Source organism: Protopterus annectens, chromosome 3.part0, assembly GCF_019279795.1.
Source record: "Protopterus annectens isolate FY-2018-M chromosome 3.part0, PAN1.0, whole genome shotgun sequence".
Classification (NCBI taxonomy): domain Eukaryota; kingdom Metazoa; phylum Chordata; order Ceratodontiformes; family Protopteridae; genus Protopterus; species Protopterus annectens.
This window is the reverse complement of record NC_056731.1, coordinates 900,156,465-900,175,524: the sequence shown is the minus strand read 5'-3', so window position 1 is coordinate 900,175,524 and position 19,060 is coordinate 900,156,465. Positions and strand designations below refer to the sequence as shown.

Genomic DNA, 19,060 nt, shown 5'->3' with positions numbered 1-19,060 from the left:
TGGAGCAGGGGCTACCCTGTCAGGTCTGAGGTGTCACAGTAGACTCCAAAGTTTTTGGAGCCATCTTCACACCTCTGGAATTCAGCATGGGTTAGTTCAACTCCCAACTTCAGCCTTAGGGGAGTTCCCCTCTGAGCAGGGATGGACTACAGTCTGAAGGCTTGTCCTTATGGATCTGGTGTCCTCTTCTTGGGGGGGTGTCTGCCTTTGATGTCATGGAGAGAACCTTCTCTGCTTCCATGACAAAGATGGTTCCCTTCCCCCCAGATACTCAGTCTGCAGGCTTGCCATCTCTTTATTTGGAGTCTCATCTATCCTCTCCATAAGGACATCTACTACCAAATCCCCAGTCTTCCCAGCAGGGTGTTCCTACCTCTTCTGATACTTCCCCAGGGCATGCCACTGAGGAGGTCCCTAAGAAGAGAACGTGCAAGAAGAAGCAATTAGACTCCCCTGAGGAGTCAGCCACAGAAGATACAGGCTTTGATGAGTATGAAGGACCCCACAGTCACCTCCTGAAGATGTCCAGTTTGGAGACATCCTTGAAATCCTGAAACAGAGAGGTGGCTGGAAGTCATGCAACTCTTCGTCTGAGGAGTCTGTATTCCTGGAGGCATTTGGTAACTCCTGGGTGAGTTCGCCCACCGATGACCTGATAGATTTGATCTCTCACTGGGTATAGAAGGCCCTGGACATCACTGAGCCAATCCTTTGGAGACCAGACAAAATTTTAACAGCACCAGAAGACAGGCAGTTTTGGACAAAAGGGATGCCTGTTGATGCCATGGTTGTGGTGGCAGCGGCCACAAAAAAGGAAGTCTTCAAAGAAAGTTCCACTGTCCATCCACTGAGCAAGGAGTCCCAGGTGATGGACAGGTTTGGGAGGCATGTCTCTGCTTCAGTGACCTTCACTTTAAGGTCTCCGAACTATTTGGTATATTTCACCAGGTTTTACAGAGACCAAATTAAGGAACTCTCTGATGCCCTTTCAGGATCTGTTTCTGATGAGGTACAGGTGTCTATACAAAAAACACTGATAAATACTGGTAGTATGATACTCCAGAACGCAACACAAGTACACTGTAGTTGGTGAAGCAGACTTCTTTCTTTATTGCATTCTGGTACCTCGGCCTTCGCCTTCTCAAGGAATACATTCATCTTGCATATCACCACACCTTTTATATCCTTAACCATGTGAAATTAACATAATTAAATGCAATCAAACAATTAATTAAACCATTCAACAACCATTAAGTGAACCTATTTAAATAACCTAATGAACATTGTTAAGAACATTATCAGATACATTGTTCCCATATATTAATGCCTAAAAACTTCAAAAAAACTTTTTAAATAAACATTAAGTACAAGAAAGCATTTTTGTATACTTTAGCACCAATATAATGAATGAAATTTAATTCTAGACATTATAATGAATAATATATGACCCCATGTGTTACTCTGTGAATCTATACCAAACAATATATATAAATATAATAGGAAGTCTTCAAAGAAAGTTCCACTGTCCATCCACTGAGCAAGGAGTCCCAGGTGATGGACAGGTTTGGGAGGCATGTCTCTGCTTCAGTGACCTTCACTTTAAGGTCTCCGAACTATTTGGTATATTTCACCAGGTTTTACAGAGACCAAATTAAGGAACTCTCTGATGCCCTTTCAGGATCTGTTTCTGATGAGGTACAGGTGTCTGTCACTTCTCAGTTGCCCACCCTGAAATCAATTTCCAATTCTTCTATAAGGCTAATTTCACATGCGGCCAAAGGAACCTCAAGGGCAGCAGGTTCTGGATTTTCCATTAGGCGGCACCTGGATGCGTTTATGTGATTTTTCAGAGCCCGTCAAGTCTTTATTCGTCAGTGTTCATTTTGACAGAATGTCTTTGTTTGTACCTAAAGTTAAGAACACTTTATCCAGGTGTGAAAAGGAAGGAAAGACCCTGTCTGCTGTGGGCATATGTTTTTCAAACCTCAAAGATCCTTCCCAGGTGTGAAAAGGATGGAAAGACCCTGTCTGCTGTGGGCATATGTTTTTCAAACCTCAAAGATCCTTCTCCAGGAATCAACAAGGTACTGAAAAATGTGGTTCAAAAAGTCCCAGGGTCCTTTCCAAGACACACATGGAGGAGATTCCTCCAGGGGTAGAGGGGAGGAACTCTAAAGGTAGACGCCACCCTCGTGGCAGAGCTGGCCTACAAAATCAAGTGTCCAGAGATTCTTTTTTCAATAGACCCTTCCAGCGTTCCTGAAAGGAGGCCCAATTATCCCCTTGTTTATACCAGTACCAGAGAACCTGTCTAGAAATAACAGCTGATACATGAGTTCAGAGGATCATTTCCAGAGGTTATATGATAACCCTTTTCCCTTTCACCTCCAACTTCAAGAAAAATCCCCAGTGTTCCACTCAGTCAGAGAGAACAAGCAACACTTCAAATACAAATGCTGCTAGAAAAAAAAGAGTCATCCAAGAGGTCCCGCCAGACCAGATGGAATCAGGAACTTACTCAAGATTCTTTTTAGTGCCAAAAAAACAGGGGACTGGAGACCAATCTTGGATCTCAGCAACTTGAACAAATCAGTTTGACTCACCAAGTTTTGGGTGGTCGGTTCAGTCTATTCTCACATTTCTGGGAAAGGACTATTGGATGTGTTCATTAGAACTCAGGATGCATACTGTCACATAAAAATTAACAGGTAGTCCAGAAGGTAATTACACTTCTGGCTGGGATCCAGTCATTACCATTCAGAGTTCTGCCCTTTGGTCTCATTACAGCCCCCAGGGTGTTCAGTGAATGCATGGCAGTAGTAGCAGCTCACTTGAGACTGCAAGGATTCCAGGTGTTTCCATATTTAGACGACTGGCTCAGTACCACCCGACCAAGCATCAAGTAATAGAGGCAAGAAAATAGCATTTTCAGACATGCTGTTATCTGGGAATAATGATAAAATACAAAAAGTCTCATTTCAAACCTACTCAAAAACTGGAGGTTATAGGAGCACTGTTCAACACAAAGTCAATGATAGCTTCAATGCCTTCTATAAGAGGCCATACCTTAAGAACACAGATCAGGAAAATAACTTGCAGGACCAAGTATATGCCCGCTTGGTTCTTCAGGCTCTAGGATCAATGGCAGTGGCAATAACTCTAGTGTCATTAGCAAGGTTTTACATGAGGATTCTGCAATGGATGCTAGCCACCCAGTGTTAATACTTTATCAGCCTATGTCAACCCTGGTATGTATTACTCAGATTTGCAAGAGAGATCTCAAGTGGTGGACTCAATCAGAGCAGGTTTTACAAGGCAGTCTGTTCATTCTCCCTCAGCTTAAGGCCATAGTGATCACAGACTCTTCTCAGTAAGGGTGGGCAGTTTATTACCTGGGGAAGACAGTCCAAGACACTTGGTCCCCTGAATAGGCCAGTTTGCATATCAATGTCCTGGAGATGAAAACAGTGCTTTTAATGTTGCAGGCCTTTCAGCACAGTCTTCACTCAGGGATGATTGCAATTCAAAAGAACAACATGTCAGTAGTTTGATACATCAACAAAGAAGGAGTGACCAGATCTTATCCCTTGTGTTGAGAAGCACTAGTGTGGCAATGGGCATTCTCATCCAACCACTTTTTCACCGCAATGCACATTCCAGAGAAGTCCAATGTGTTATCAGACAAGCTGAGCAGGTGCATTCTTCTACCTTATGAATGGTCTCTCAACAAGAATGTGGCAGAGATGATTTTTCATCAGTGGGGCCAGCCTAGCTGTGATCTTTCCGCTTCTCCCCTAACAACAAATGCAGTATCTACTTTGCCCTGATACCCCCACAGGGGCAGTTACTGAGGGATGCTGTACTTTATGATTGTCCCCCAAATCCCACTAATTTCCAAATTCCTGCAGAAAGCTGCCATGTTGAAGAGCAAAGTTATCATCATTGCACCTTTTTGGCCTTGACAGATTTGGTTCCCCTTCCTTTGGCCTCAACTTACTTTACCTACCATGGATCCTGGATCTGACTCCAGACATCCTGTTGCATCCAACAGGCATGATCCATCCAGACATATTGAACCTCAGGCTGACAGCCTGGCTTGTCCAATTCCAATAATAGCCAGGCAACCTACACTGTCCTTTCCAGTCCATCAGATACTTTTATCTTCCCATAAATCATCTACTCATAAACTCTCCTCCAGTAAATGAAGAAGATTTGCTTACTGGGCATGCCAAAATAAGGTTGATCTCTTTTCAGCTCCTTTGCATAGTATCCTTAAATTTTTAGCCTTACTTTATAAAGAAGGAGGTAGCTCCTCCACAATGAAGGTCCAGCTAGTGGCGATATCAAATTTTCACATAGGATTTGAAGGTGTTTCTGATGCCTCCTATAGGCTATGTAAAACCTTTTTGCGAGGTACTGTTCTTCTTAGGCCTGCTTTTAGGGACCCTACTCCCCCATGAGACCTTAATCTGCTACTACAGCAACTTACTCAACCCCCCTTTAAACCTGAAGCTAAATGTGACCTCAAGTATCTTTCATGAAAAACAATTTGTTTAGTAGCCATTACTTCTGCCAAAATAATTTCAGAGATTCAGGCTTTGTTTTCAAAACCACCTTACTTGATCTTTCACAAAGACAGGGTTACTTTATGAATTAATGCTAATTTTCCTCCCTAAAGTTGTTTCAGATACTAATATTAATTTTGACTTGCCAGTATTCTTTCCCAGATTTTCTAACAAAGGTGAATACACATTACATTTATTAGATGTTCACAGGCAATTACAGTTTTACCTGCACAGAACAGAAAATATCAGGAAGACTGACCAGTTACTTGTGTCTTTTTCTGACATAAAACTAGGAAAACCTGTTGCCAAAATTACTGTAGCCAGATGGCTTATGGATTGTATTTCTTTTATATACAACAAATTGGGCATTACCTTATCAAAACCATTACAAGCTCATTCCATTAGAGCCATGGCGACTTCATCAATCTTCCAGCCTAGAGCTTCCATGGACAGCATTTGTTTGGCAGCAACTTGGGCTACTTCCCATACTTGGACATGGTCTCCAGGGCCAGAGCATCATTTGGTTCAATGGTACTAAGAAATATCCTTCCCTGAGTCCACTCAAGGATTTATGTAGCTGGGGACTCTGTCCCATAAGTTGAGGACCAAATGGAAATTGACAACATCAGCTAAAGAAGTTATGTACTCACCATAATGTTCCATCTGTGTTGTCCATTTTCATTCTTCCTGAACTCCCCTGCTACCGACCCCCTGCTCCAAAAACTCCTGGAAATGCGAGTGTTTTAAGTATGCCACTTCCTTGGTACATAGCTCCAGATATAGTCTCCTCTCTCTGTAACTGCAATATGCCTTTCTACTGTTATTAGCAAACAACATCTGAGGTACTTGGGGTTGGTGCATTGTGGGTAAGGGAGTAGCTCAAGAGTTTTCTGGTTAACACAAGCTTATGCAATGGCTGAGTCAGATCCGAGGGATTGGATCCAAACCCATAAGTTGAGGAAGAATGAAAACAGGCAACACAGATGGAATGTTATGGTGAGTACATAACTTCTTTTTTATATAGGATGTGGGTAAAGGTTTGAAGGTGAAAGTGGATGTGATGATATGTGGCTGTTGGGCAGGGTTGAGATTAGGTGTTGAGGAATCCTTGGTTAGAGATGCTATACTATCTATAAAATAATAGTTGAACTGCATTGTGCTTTCAAGTGGTGAGTTATCGGGAGAGGGGGTTAGGGTTGAATGTTTGGCCAGGATGTAAGATTTTTTAATGAATGTGCAACATTTTTAAGGGTTGTATTTAGTATTATTGTGAAAATTACAATAGCATATTTTTGTCTCCATTTATTTGCTTTTTAAAACGATTGCAAAGCATTCTAAAGTTTTCAAGATATCGAGGTGTTTTATATTTTTGCCATTCTTTCCATGCTTTTTCCTCTGTCCTGTAGTAGCATTGTACTCTTTTTGGATAGACAAATTGCATTATTTGTTTTAGTCTCTTCCTTCTAGGAGGTGCAAGGCTATTTAGGATATTTAGAGAAGTTGTACTGAATTAATTTACAGCTTCAACTAAGGGGAGGATTTTTAGTAAGTTCCAGTTCATAGATAGTGTAGTAAAGAACACTTCTGGGATAAGCTTGGAAAGGTTGGTGTTGTTTTATAAATATGCTTTGACTAGATGTGTGAGATGTCTGGTTGTATAAATTGGGTGATGATCACTGAGAGAGTTTCACATTGTACCTGTGGGTGGTGTATTTACTAATACTGGTCTGACACTAGGATCCAGTCTAATAGGGAATTTGATGTCCTGCTATAATGTGTGGGGCTATTAATTAGTTGTATGAAACCATATATGTTCGTGCTAGATGTAGGGGAGTTAGAGTTCATGTCTAACTAATTGACATTCACATTGCCTAGTAATATTTATTCTTGTGGAAATGTTACATTCACATTGCCTAGTAATATTTTTTCTTGTGGAACTGTTATTGATATCCAATGTAGGATATCTTCCAGTATAGCTATATTGTTGTCAGGAGGAATGTAAAGGACAATAATACATATTTGTTTATCATTGTTTATTTTGAGGAAAGCAATAAAAAGCTCTGCTGAACTGAATTTTTGGTATTGGTTTGCTGTAAGGGGAAATATGGTAGGTGGTGGGAAATATTAGAGCAATAGCCATAATATTTATTAAATACAAAGCTTTCAGGAAGTACACTTCATCAGTGTAGCATTTTGCACTGATGAAGGGTACTTCCTGAAAGCTTTGTATTTAATAAATATTGTGGCTAATGTTCTTCAGTCCTTTTTTTATTTTTCCTAATAGTTGTTGTAACTATTACTGGATTCACTGTGTTTTGGGTTTATTTTGCTATCTTATTAAATATTAGAGCAATTCCACCACCTTTCCTCTTTATATGGTCATTACAGAAGATATTATAGCCAGAAGGTATAACGTCAGAGTCGTTTATGCTGGATATAAGCCAAGTTTCAATAACAGCGAGAATATCAGTTTTATGTTGCATAATCCAGCATTGTGGATCGGCAGTTTTATTTCTTATGCGTCTAATATTTATTGCAACAAAAATTGGATCACCAGGCTTGGGGATTGGCTGTTGCTGGGTTAGAGAAGAGTGGGAGAGAATTATCTTTGTGTTCATTGAGATAGGTGGGGCCAGGATTAGGGTGTATAGCTCTTCCTAGAAGGATTTTAGTATATTGGAGAATTACGCATACTTGTTTTTTGGAGAGGATTCTTGCACTTAATTTTGTTTTGGTTTGAGTTAAGTGCAGTTAATCATCTATATTTGGATTAAAGGTGAGGGGCAATATTAAATAGGCTGGAGACTGTAAAGAGGAAGTATGGATAAATGACTGAGATAGAGTTGGAGAGATGTTGAGACATATTATTGAGTCATTGTAGGATGAAAGATGGCACAGTATCAGAAGAAGAATAGAGTATAAGTTGAAGAGTAACATAATTAAGCACAGGAATCTGTAGTTTTTAGATGTCAGGCAGTGTATATAGTATCCTCCTAATTAAAATTATTATTGCATCAGGGAATGCAAATACTTCCATTGCCCTACCCATAACATCCCAGCTTGCTCTGTCAAATGCTTTCTCTGCATCAAGATCCACAAGGAACAGCAGTATTTTCTTATATTCTGCTTCCCCTTAGATCACCATTGTTCTGTTAATGGTCAATGTTTGCCTCCCCTCCGCAAAACCACATTGATTCAGATCTATCATTTTCAGCAACACCTTTGCTATTCTTTTTGCTAGTATAGAAATGACCACTTTATAATTAATCATGTTTTAAAATTGAAATGAGTATATACAAAGCTCTTTCTGGTGGGTCTTTACCCTCTTTAGGTAACACAGCCACTACAGCTGTATTACCCAAAGAGCTGCTTCCCCTCCTTTTAAAATACTGTTAAGCAATATCTTCCAGAACTTTATCACTTTCTTCCCTCTTCGAACTTCCAAACTTCCACAGGAATATCATCTGTTCCTGAAGACTTCCCTGCTGATAACACATCACCATTTTTCTTTCATTTCCTCCTATATTGACTATTAGTTAAGTTTCATCTTCCTCTAACTTTGGCATAATTAAGTCTTCCATAAATATTTTCATTTCTGCTCTTACGTGGTTTCCACAATCTTCTGTGTTATACAAATTTTTAAAAACATTACTGAAATATCTCTAATATCACTGTAGGATCTCAGATTATTTTTCTTGTCAATGGGTTGTCACTAAACTTGAAGCATTTCTACTTTCTGTTGCCAAAATTTCTGTGCTAAATATTTTTGTGCTCAGGAGTCAGCACAAAATAGTTGCTTAAAAGCTATCTTTCTAAACTTATGCATTTTATCCAAATGGGTCTACACTGAAATGCTGAATATCACTAATTTGCTGTTTCAGTATATCGAACACTCTATATCAAATCAGCAGTGATGTTGAAAATCCAGAAAAAAAGGTGTTTTTGCAGGGAGGCAGTCCTTCCTGCCCCCACCCCTTGCTAATTAAATATACTAACTCTGAAATCACACAATGTTGCAAATCAAGGTCTAGTCCTCCATCTATAAGTAATATTCCCTGCTGAAGGCATATTATTTCTCTCAAATTGTTCTTAAGGTTCATAATAGTAGTTTTTGGTGGAATGTAAATACAGTGTAATCTTCCTCCCTTGCCATTAACCTTGAGCTACCACAGGTCTACCATTATTGTTCTTTTTACTTTTGTCACTATTGGAATTCCTCTAGCAATCAGTCTTATTACTAACCTTTTCCTTTGTCTGTGATTTTCTGCTCACTATCCACCTTGAAATTCCATCTTAAATTCATGTGCTCAATTCTTTCTAAATGTGTCTCCTGCAGCATCATTTGCACTCTGCATTTCTTAATATAAATCAGTACTCCTTCCTTTTTATCTGTACCTATAAGGCCATTTACATTACAAGACAGTATGGATAGAGTAGCCATTATATTAAAAATCTATTATTCCCTTCTATTATACAAAAAAGTTCCTTTTGAATGTGTATTTCCAACTTTTATGTTACATGCACAGACTGTTTAGCAGGCATATCTTTTATACATTTGTTTCCTCTCATCTCTGTTTGAGCCTATGCCACATTTTCAAGACTTTTTACTGTAATGAAACCTTCAAACAAAAAAACTAAATACACTTTAAGAACAACCCCATCCCCTATTAATTTAGAGCAAACACACAAAACGATGTACATTTTCAACAGATGAAATTTAACTTTCCAGAGAGGAACAATTGCCTCAAACTGACAGCTGCATTCATGGGCATTACCTAATCTAGAATTAATGTTATCCTTGTTAAAGTGCAGATTAATGCCTATCTTTCTAGTTACACTGATTGCTGTCTGTTCTTTTCTTAGATCTGATCTTAGATCTGACCCTCCCAGTTGTGAAAAACAGCTTGCATACTTTCAGAAAATATTAACTTTTAGGGCTATGAAAAATTGAAGTGGCTACCTTTAAATAAAACTAAATTGTGCAGTTTTATTAAATACTTTAACATATTAAGGCAGCTGGAGAGGATACTATCTCTTATTCACTTCCCAAAATTTCAGACTTATTTTTTGCTGAACTGCATGCCATTGGTCCCTTAAATTGTGCATTTCCCTCCACAAAGAATAATCAGAACTTTCAAGATTAATTACTTGCATTTGCAGACAGCTCCACTCCATATTAAAGTAGTCAGCAATGAGAAAAGAACAACTACCAACTCTGCAGATACTTGAAGGAATTTTTATAAATTTCACTCAGAATACAATGTACAAAATTCCCCTGGTTAGCTGCAGACTTCATGTCTCTTTCTGAAAACATTTGCTAATGGAGAAAAAAAGCTAATATCTTTGGAGCTGCAAGAAACTTAGTATGGTGCTTTTCTCCTTAGGCCTCCACTGAAAATGGGTATTACCCTGTTGGACTAAGATAAATAAATCAATATTTTTTCATGCTTTTCATTATTTTGTCTTATTTTTTGTTTGTGAAAACAAGAGAAATTATCTTTTTTCTACATGTAATGTAATTATTGTACTTTTACACCCCACCCCAACACCAGCAGCCCAAAATCACAAACTTATTTTAACTTAAAACTTGTTTCTGTCCAGCCTTTCATTTCTTATTATAGTGTAAAGCCTGTATTTCTTACAACTAAGAAAAATGTGTTTAGTGTATTTAACATATGCAGCAGTCACTGAAAAGACTTCCTATACACACATTTTAAGTACCCCTGATTGCACCCAATATGAAACTACTTTACAATGTAACATGCAGTTTATATGTCATTAAATATTTACACAAATACTAATAAAAAACAAAGCATGTTTTAATTAGTTATTTGTTTTTCCCCTTTAGTGTCCTAAACATTCATGACATAAAGTAGGGTATATGCTTTACAGTGTACCACAAGTTTAACAGTCAACAAAATGTCAGTCTTTCTCAGTCACTTTTTCTTATAAAAAACATATTTCAAAAATGTGATTGATGCTTTATAATCTCCCATTTATTTATTAATTTCAGTGTTGCTCATCTTCTTCCTGATCATCTTATCTCCCAACACCAGACTCTGGTTCAAGTCCAATGTACTCCTGATTATTCTAGTCAACTTCTATTTTTTTCCATGTCTCAAGCATTTTCCTTTGGAAGAATGGAAAAGATTTCACTGACAAAGTCTTTCTATGAGCTTTATTGTCAAATGAATGAAAAGCAGGATCCTCTTTAGCCGCTGTCTTGCTTTTTGTTGGATAAACTTTTTTATTTCTTCCTTAGTAGATTTTGCATCCAAAAATGTCTTTGATTTTCCAGAAAAAAATATTCAGGAGATGGATACAGTGGCCAGAATCACACCTGCCTCTCAACATTCCTGATTGCTGGGATAAATTTACTCACTGTACATCAGAGAAACAATCCTTTTCCACAGTCTCTCGTATTATTAATATTTTTTCTTCCTGACATGGTTTCATCAGGATCAGCTTTTTCTGCTGGTATGATCGCATGTTTACTAATACAGGACTTGGCAGCTTTTTTGTGACCAGATTTGGAGCATACACTCAATGTGCTCTTTCAGCTAAATCTTGCTGTGGAATACCAGTCCAGTTACAGTACTTATATGTGCTTTCATAAAAGTAATACAGTCTGTTTCTTACAGTTTCTATGGTACAGTAGAAGTTTTCTCTGCTTATTCTGTCTTCTAACTTTATCATTTTTTGAAACAGCTCACCTTGACCGGTCTCATACTCAGTCAGTCTTTTCTTCATTTCAGCCTCTGATTTTTGCAGTTCTATCAGTTCATCTGAATAGCTAGTTAAAGCTTCTTCTATTTTTTCCAGCCTTAAGACACTTAAGTAGGAGCATTGTTTTTCCTGTTGTTAGCCATGCTGGTATCTGTTTGAGGTGCGCATATAAATAGTTCTTACTCATGCAAAGAAGTTAATACTTTTAGCCAGAAATCAGGTACTGCATCTAGGTCTGGAGTTTTCCAGTTAGAGGCTTTCCTTAACTTTATTTCAATCTCTCTGGCCGTTACTTCATCCCATTTCATATCTTGTTCATTTGAACTTCTTATTCTTTCTTTTACTTCTTCTACCCATTTAACACCTTTGTTATGTTCCACAGGATTTTAATAAATATTTTTCCAAAATGCATCTATTTCTTCTTTTTTTGGTGGTCTTTCAGTTCCTTTTACCTTGTTTCTCAATTCTCTATAAAACTTTCTTTGGGTCATCAATAAATTGCTTATTTTGTACTTTTCCTTTATATTTGTCTGCGAATCTTGTAATTTTTCTGACTGTGCTGATATTTTTAGTTTATTATTTGAGATAGTGCATAATAAATCCTGATCCATTGTAATACTGCACATTGCTTTTATCATGTCTAGCTTTCTGAATATTTTTGTTGATCTCTTCCTTCTTCTGTACTCTTCTAACAGCGACACTTCCTGTTTTAATTGCTTTGTAGCTTTCTCTGTTCAGTACTTCCATGATGGCATTCGATTTCTCCCCGTCCTTTCCTTACCATCCTGTGTTCTTCTAGTAGGACCATGTGTTCTTGTGGTAGGACTTTATCTGTTATTAATTTGGCTGCACAGTAATGTATCCTGTTTAGTTCTGTTATATCTCAGGAATATCTGTGGACAGTCCTAATTACTGTGTTCATTTGTTTTATCAACCTTCTAACTTTTTGGGTTTTATTGACCTTCTGCAGTCTATTTCTTTCATTAATCTTAATATGTCTCTCTCTCTATCTCTATTAAATCAAGCAACGCATCTCTTAGATCATTTTCTTCTAAACTGAGGGCACATTCTTTGTTCTCCATTTCCTGCGGGCATTCTATAGAAAGTTCCAGTGCATCTTCCTTTGCCACATTCTGTTTAATTTCTCCCTGTGTCATCCATTGCTCTTTCATATGAGAACTCACTGGCCTCTCAGTCCACGACATTGACTGTGTCAGAGTTGCCACAGTTTCCTGTTCTTTCCCTTGCTGTATAGCTCCAACTGAACATTTGTACTGGTTTCCTATGGAAGGCTCCAAAGTATCTTCATGTTGACTGATTAGATGCTTCCCACTCCGCTGGTTTCTCCTTAATTTGGGTGTCAGTTGCTCTGTTCTGTTGTTTTGTTATCTGAGTTAAATTTTCTACACTAAATCCTTCACTTTGTAGGGAATCCATAACTTTGTATTGTAAATTTTTCCATAGCCAGATGTCTCCGCCTGTATTTCTCTTCATATATCTTTGGTACTGCTCTTTTTGCACTGATTAGTTTTGCTTTGTCCTTTGAATAAATATCGCACCATATTAAATCTATTTTTCTTTCCCATGTCCATATTTCTTCTTCAGATGTCTCCTGGTCCTCTTGTTTCTCCTTACTTTAGGGAGTAGTTAATCCAACATGCTGTGATATAACCTGTGTTAGATTTTCTACACTGAATCCTTCACTTTGCAAATATCCCATAACTTCAGCTTCTATTTTTTTAAATTCTACTTGACGAATCTTCTGTTCTACATTTCTTCTTTGTGATCTTATTTATTTTTATTGTGAAATTTTCCATATCTGGGTGCCTTTGCCTATATTTCTCTTTGAATATGTTTAAGGCTGCCTTTTTTTATGTTGATTAATTTGGCTTTCTCCTTTGCATAAATAGTGCACTATATCAGATCTCTCTTTCTTTCCTATATCCATATTTCTCTTTTATACCCTTCAAATGTTTTTAAATTTTGTTCTTTAAAATTTCACCCTTCCTCGGTCGCTTCTTTTTCCAAATGGCAAAAGGTCTCTTGGTCTATACATTGTTTTTCAAGAATCTGTTGTATTAATGAACACATTTTTTTTTAAGCTTCTGACAGTTTATCTTGTGAAAGTATTTTTTTCCTCTAATTTCTCTCTTAATCTTTTTGTTTATCTTTTGCCTGGAAGTTCTGGGCTTCTTGCATAATAGTAACAATACATAATTTCTTTCTTATCCTCAATAGTACACTCTATCGTCTGTATGGCTCTTTTTAAGCTTATCAGTTTTTGTAATTTTTGTGGACTGCTACTTACTTCTACAACAGGTTGGCCATCCTCCCCCTGGGCCTGGCCCCATTGTAGGAATGTTTCCGTATTTTGAGGATTCTACACTGTCATTTTTTTCCAGTCCTGGCACCAGTGTGCCTACCAAGATTAGGCACTTTTGTTATCCTGGGACTTGTGCACCCAGCTGTCTTCTTTATTTTTAACCTGCTTCTGTCTATGATATATGCTGTGTAAATCTTTGTGAGATTTTGTGAAAAACAGGGTTCACCTCATAAGGGTACTTACCAAGACTTGAGGATGTATTCAATTCCAGCAATATTTCCAGCCTTTTACTGATTTTATCATCATCATCATCATTTGAACCCCTTCCCTCATGGACAGGCTGATGTCACCTCACTTTACATCATACATCTTTATGAACCTATATTATATAGAAGTCATCCACCTTTGCCATATTCAGTTCTTTCTTGATGAGTCTCATGTTTGCATCTGGAAAAAGGATTGTAATTTGATGTCTGTCCAGGCCTATGACAACAGGGTAGCAAACAAATAAGTAATCTGCTGATGAATGTGTTATCCTAATTCTCAATTATATTTCATTGTTCTTATTTTACTTTTAAAAGTAGGCATTTGGGTGGGGAACACATTACATGGAGGTGTTGTATATGTCCACCCCAAAGAAGGCAAGCAGATGAGCCTAGAGATGTCATATACTCCATAAAGGCTACCATGACCAGTACATTTATTGCTTGAGTCTGGAGCAAGGTGTCACAAATTATTTCGGTGTTTATCCAAAGAGTCAGATGAGAGGGCAGGAATCCTTCCAAGGATACCTCATGGCCTTATTAAGCAATCCTCCATGTCTGCAGACTTGCAGCATCAGGGAAGCATGGACTGTGCTGATAAAATGAAATACAGTTAGACATGTGAAAAAAAAGAGAATGGGGTGGAGACCATTGGACTCAGTAGCTAACTGGAGACCTCCAAAGTCCAAGTGTGTCAGCTGTGCAGAAACACTTGAACAGTCTCAACCCTGACACATGTTCCTACCGAGTCCTATGACATCACCTCATGTAATCCACCATGCCTTTGTCCCCAGGCACATCCTACAAGACAAAGATTAGGTTCAAAAGTCCATGTCAGATGTTAGAGCAGCTTTTAATTATTAATGAAGGGGAGGGAAGGTTCTCCACAGTAATTACTTGGGAAGCTATCTATGCCTGCAAATTCAAACACATGGACTATACCCTGCAGTCAACCTTCTACCCAAGTCTCAGACATCTGAGGCCTATGCCCTTAATAGGCCAAAAGAGCTGCTCCCCCCAGCCTCAGCTGGCCTCCCTGCCAGGACTGGGCTATCCCTGCTCATAGATTATTTCATTTTTTTTTTTTTTTTGCAGCCTGATCCTGATAAGCCTTCAGTATCTGTAGATACTTCACCTACAAGAGGAGAAGGTCTGACGTCTCTTTTGTGAGAGACTGATTCCACTAACTCTGAGGAAGTGGAGATAAAAATGGATTGAGTCACAACTTCCTTTGTCCCTGGCTTATGACACAATGAAGATACTTTGGCCTCTCACTGTTCCCCAGTTAATGTAAAATAACCATTTGAAAATGCTCTACCACCAATGAAAGAATACTTTAAATTGCAGATAGAGGCCTCCACATCTCCAAAAGGATTGGGCTTTCGGCATCCAGGGTCTCTTAAACCTTTGGCTATTCCTCAGATACAGTTAGCCCCCGTTTATGCTTTTGAAGTGACATCCTTACAGTGAACCACCCCCCCAGCACCACCTCCAAGAAACTTCACCATTTTTGTAGAGGGCGGCACCCTCAGAAATTTTTGTATAAAAGCCCCATTGCAAATCAGATACCTTGTCCTTGGAAACTGCAAAGGGGACAAGACATAATATAACATTTTTCCCAATGATAGGGAAAGTAGATTGCTGTAGTGATTTAGGAAGAAAGTCTATACCTATGCAACCCTGGCATTCAGGATACTAAATTGCCAAATCCACGTTCTGAAATACCAGGAGCATGTCCTCAAGCAAATCCCTGATTATTGTAGGGAAATTCAGGATGAAATACTGAAGGCAGCTCTTAGGCAAGCTTAAACTTGTGTGCAGGTGTGTAAACCTATCTTGAAATGTGAGTAAGATACTGTGGAGTTGGTATACAGAGCTGCTGCTGCTACAAGGTCTTTCTTCAGGAGGCATTCTTGACTGAGGACTTGGTCCCTGTCTAAGGATGTGAAAACGCAACCCTTTAATGTCCTTCCTGGATGAAAATATGCTTTTAAGAGCTAGTGCTAACAATGTTTTCAAAAAAAAAAGGAGGTCAAGGGAAAAATATGAGATTGTTTAACATACATTTCACCTTTCTGATTCCCATATGTAATAGGAAAGGAGGGAGCCAAAGGACAAAGTACCCTTACTGCCTGTCATGTCAGGGGAAGAAAAGCTATTACTTGTAATCTAGTTACTGTTACTACAGCCAGAGTAAAGAGAAGCATTATAAAGGCAAAAAAGACACCACAATAGGATAGAAAGAACTCTTGAGCCCCTAATGTTCTGGCCCAGGCAGGGCCAGCTTTGACTGTACCAGCCTCTTCAATCTTTACCTCCCCAGAAACCCCACCTCAGTCTTTGTCCCCATCTTAATCCTTATGCTACATTGTCTCCAAATAGAGGGTCAACCAACATCCCATTACAAACATTGGTTAGACAATCACAGAGACTTGACTATTACAAATCTCCAAATGGTACATATCCATATATGTGTGTGTGTCTATATATATATATATATATATATATATATATATATATATATACACACACACACACACACACACTATTTGTGTGTGTGTGTGTGTGTGAGTGTGTGTATGCGTGTGTGTGTGTGTATGCGTGTGTGTGTGTGTGTGTGTGTGTGTGTGTGTGTGTGTGTGTGTTTAAAATGAGCTAGCTGCAGTGATTTGCATATTACGTGGTGCACTGAACTTCCACAGAATTTAGTTGGAATGTAAACCACTGGGCTGTTAGGCACATATACAGTGGTTATAAAAAGTGCACACACCCCTGTTAAAATGCCAGGTTTTTGTGATATAAAAAAATGAGACCACAATAAATAATTTCAAAACTTTTCCCACCTTTAATGTGACCTATAACCTGTACAAATCAAGTGAAAACCAAACAAATCTGTTAGGGGAAAAATATAAAAAATAAAAAACGTACAATACGTTGGTTGCATAAGTGTACATACCCTTAAACTAATACTTGTTGTATGTGCACACCCTTAAACTAATACTTTGTTGAAACACCTTTTGATTTAATTACAGCATTCAGTCTTGTTGGGGACACACTTGCCATCAATTAAGGAGACTCTGATTAACCTCAAATAAAGTTCAGCTGTCCTAGTAGGATTTTCCTGACATTTACTCAGTTGCCTACTACAGCAAAAGCCATGGTTCACAGAGAGCTTACAAAGCATCAAAGGTATCTCATTGTTGTAAGGTATCAGTCAGTAGAAGGGTACAAAAAAAATTTTCACAGCATTGTATATACCATGGAACACAGTGAAGACAGTTCTCAAAAACTGGAGAAAATATAGGACAATAGTGACATTGCAAAGAACTGGACATCCCTTCAAAATTGATGAAAAGACAAGGTTAAAAATGGTCAGGGACGCTGCCAAGAGACCTACAGCAACACTGAAGGAGATGCAGGAATTTCTGGCAAGTACTGGCTGCGTACTAAATGTGATAATCTCCCATACTCTCCATATGTCTGGACTACGGGGTAGGGTTGCAAGACAGAAGCCTTTTCTTACACAGGAAAACATCCAGGCCTGGCTAAAATTTGCAAAACAATACATCAGGACTCCCAAAAGCATGTGGGAAAATGTGTTATGGTCTGATGAGACCAAGGCTGAACTTTTTGGCCAAAATTCCAAAAGGTACATTTGGCACAAAAACAACACTTCACATCACCAGAAGAACACCATCCCCACAGTGAACCATGGTGGTGGCAGTATCATGCTTTGGGGTTGCTTTTCCTCAGCTGGAACTGGGGCTTTAGTCAAGGTGGAGAGAATTATCAAGAGTACCAAATACCAGTCACTTTTGGCTCAAAACCTTCTAGTATCTGCTAGAAAGCTGAAGATGAAGAGGAATTTCACCTTTCAACACGACAATGACCCCAAGCATACAACCAAATCAACAAAAGAATGGCTTCACCAGAAGAAAATTAAAGTATTGGGATGTCCTAGCCAGAGCCCAGAACTAACTCCAATAGAAAATCTGTGGGATGACCTGAAGAGGGCTGTGCACAAGAGATTCCCTTACAATCTGATAGATTTGGAGTGGTTTTGCAAGGAAGAGTGGGCAAATATTGCCAAGTCAAGATGTGCCCTACTGATAGACTCCTACCCAAGAAGACTGAATGTTGTAATTAAATCAAAAGGTGCTTCAACAAAGTATTAGTTTAAGGGTGTGCACACTTATGCTACCAGCTTATTGCACATTTTTTTAATTTTTTATACTTTTTCCCCTAACAGATTTGTTTGCTTTTCAATTGAATTGTGCAGGTTATAGGTCACATTAAAGGTGGGAAAAGTTTTGAAATGATTTATTGTGGTGTCATTTTTTTATATCACAAAAATATCCACTGTAGATTAAAAACTGGAAGATGTTCATACTACAGCCTTGACATTATTCACTATGTGACCAACTGCATCAGTGGCTGCAGAGAAGGTGTAAGTTATGTATCATGTGGTGGGTAAACTTACAGTGACACACAGTGTAGATGCCAGAATAGATTGGAAAAAAAACAGCTAAATTACTTAACCTCCTAACATTATGTTTCATTCCCATTACAGAACTATTGTATGTTAGCTGCAACACAGCAAAAATATTTCAGTTTTACCTCCGTAACCTTACCTGGTAGACTTATAATAGCAGAAACAAAGTCACCTTTCCAATGATACTCTGCAAATCACATCCTCTTACTTTGTTTCATATGTATTTATGAACATAAAGACATTTGCTTATGCTTTTCCATACCTGCCAGCCATCAAGCTGACACTCTTCAGTCTTTAATCCATTCATTCCTCCATGCTGGGAATCTCCAGCAGGGAGTAGAGAGCTGACCAGATGGTCCATCATAAAGGCAGCCATGGAGGTGACTTGTTTCCTCACCTGGATTTGTGTTTACAGATTATGCAGACATTACTAATAGTCCTAACACATCCCTACGTAGCTGACTTGGGCACTCACACCACAGGTAGGGTCTGCTATACTCTCCTTGTTTGTGTACATGCTTCCACACACATGCTAATGAGGTCTGCCATCACCAGTTAGGTAGACCCTGCCCACATTCTCCAGTCTTATGGTGGTGTTAGCTCAGCAGAGCGGGACCACCCCCTTAGCCCAGGGTATGCAAACTGACATTGCCAGTTCATTGTCATCCTCCCCATCCAGCTATCCCACTGC

General features: G+C 38.7%; 1 protein-coding gene across 1 annotated transcript in view; it reads right to left on the bottom strand.

Annotated features, from left to right (window-relative positions):
• The window catches only part of PRKDC (protein kinase, DNA-activated, catalytic subunit), a 4,917,417-nt gene that overhangs the window by 3,404,475 nt on the left and 1,493,882 nt on the right, over positions 1–19,060 (bottom strand). The gene's annotated exons all lie outside the window — the stretch shown is intronic.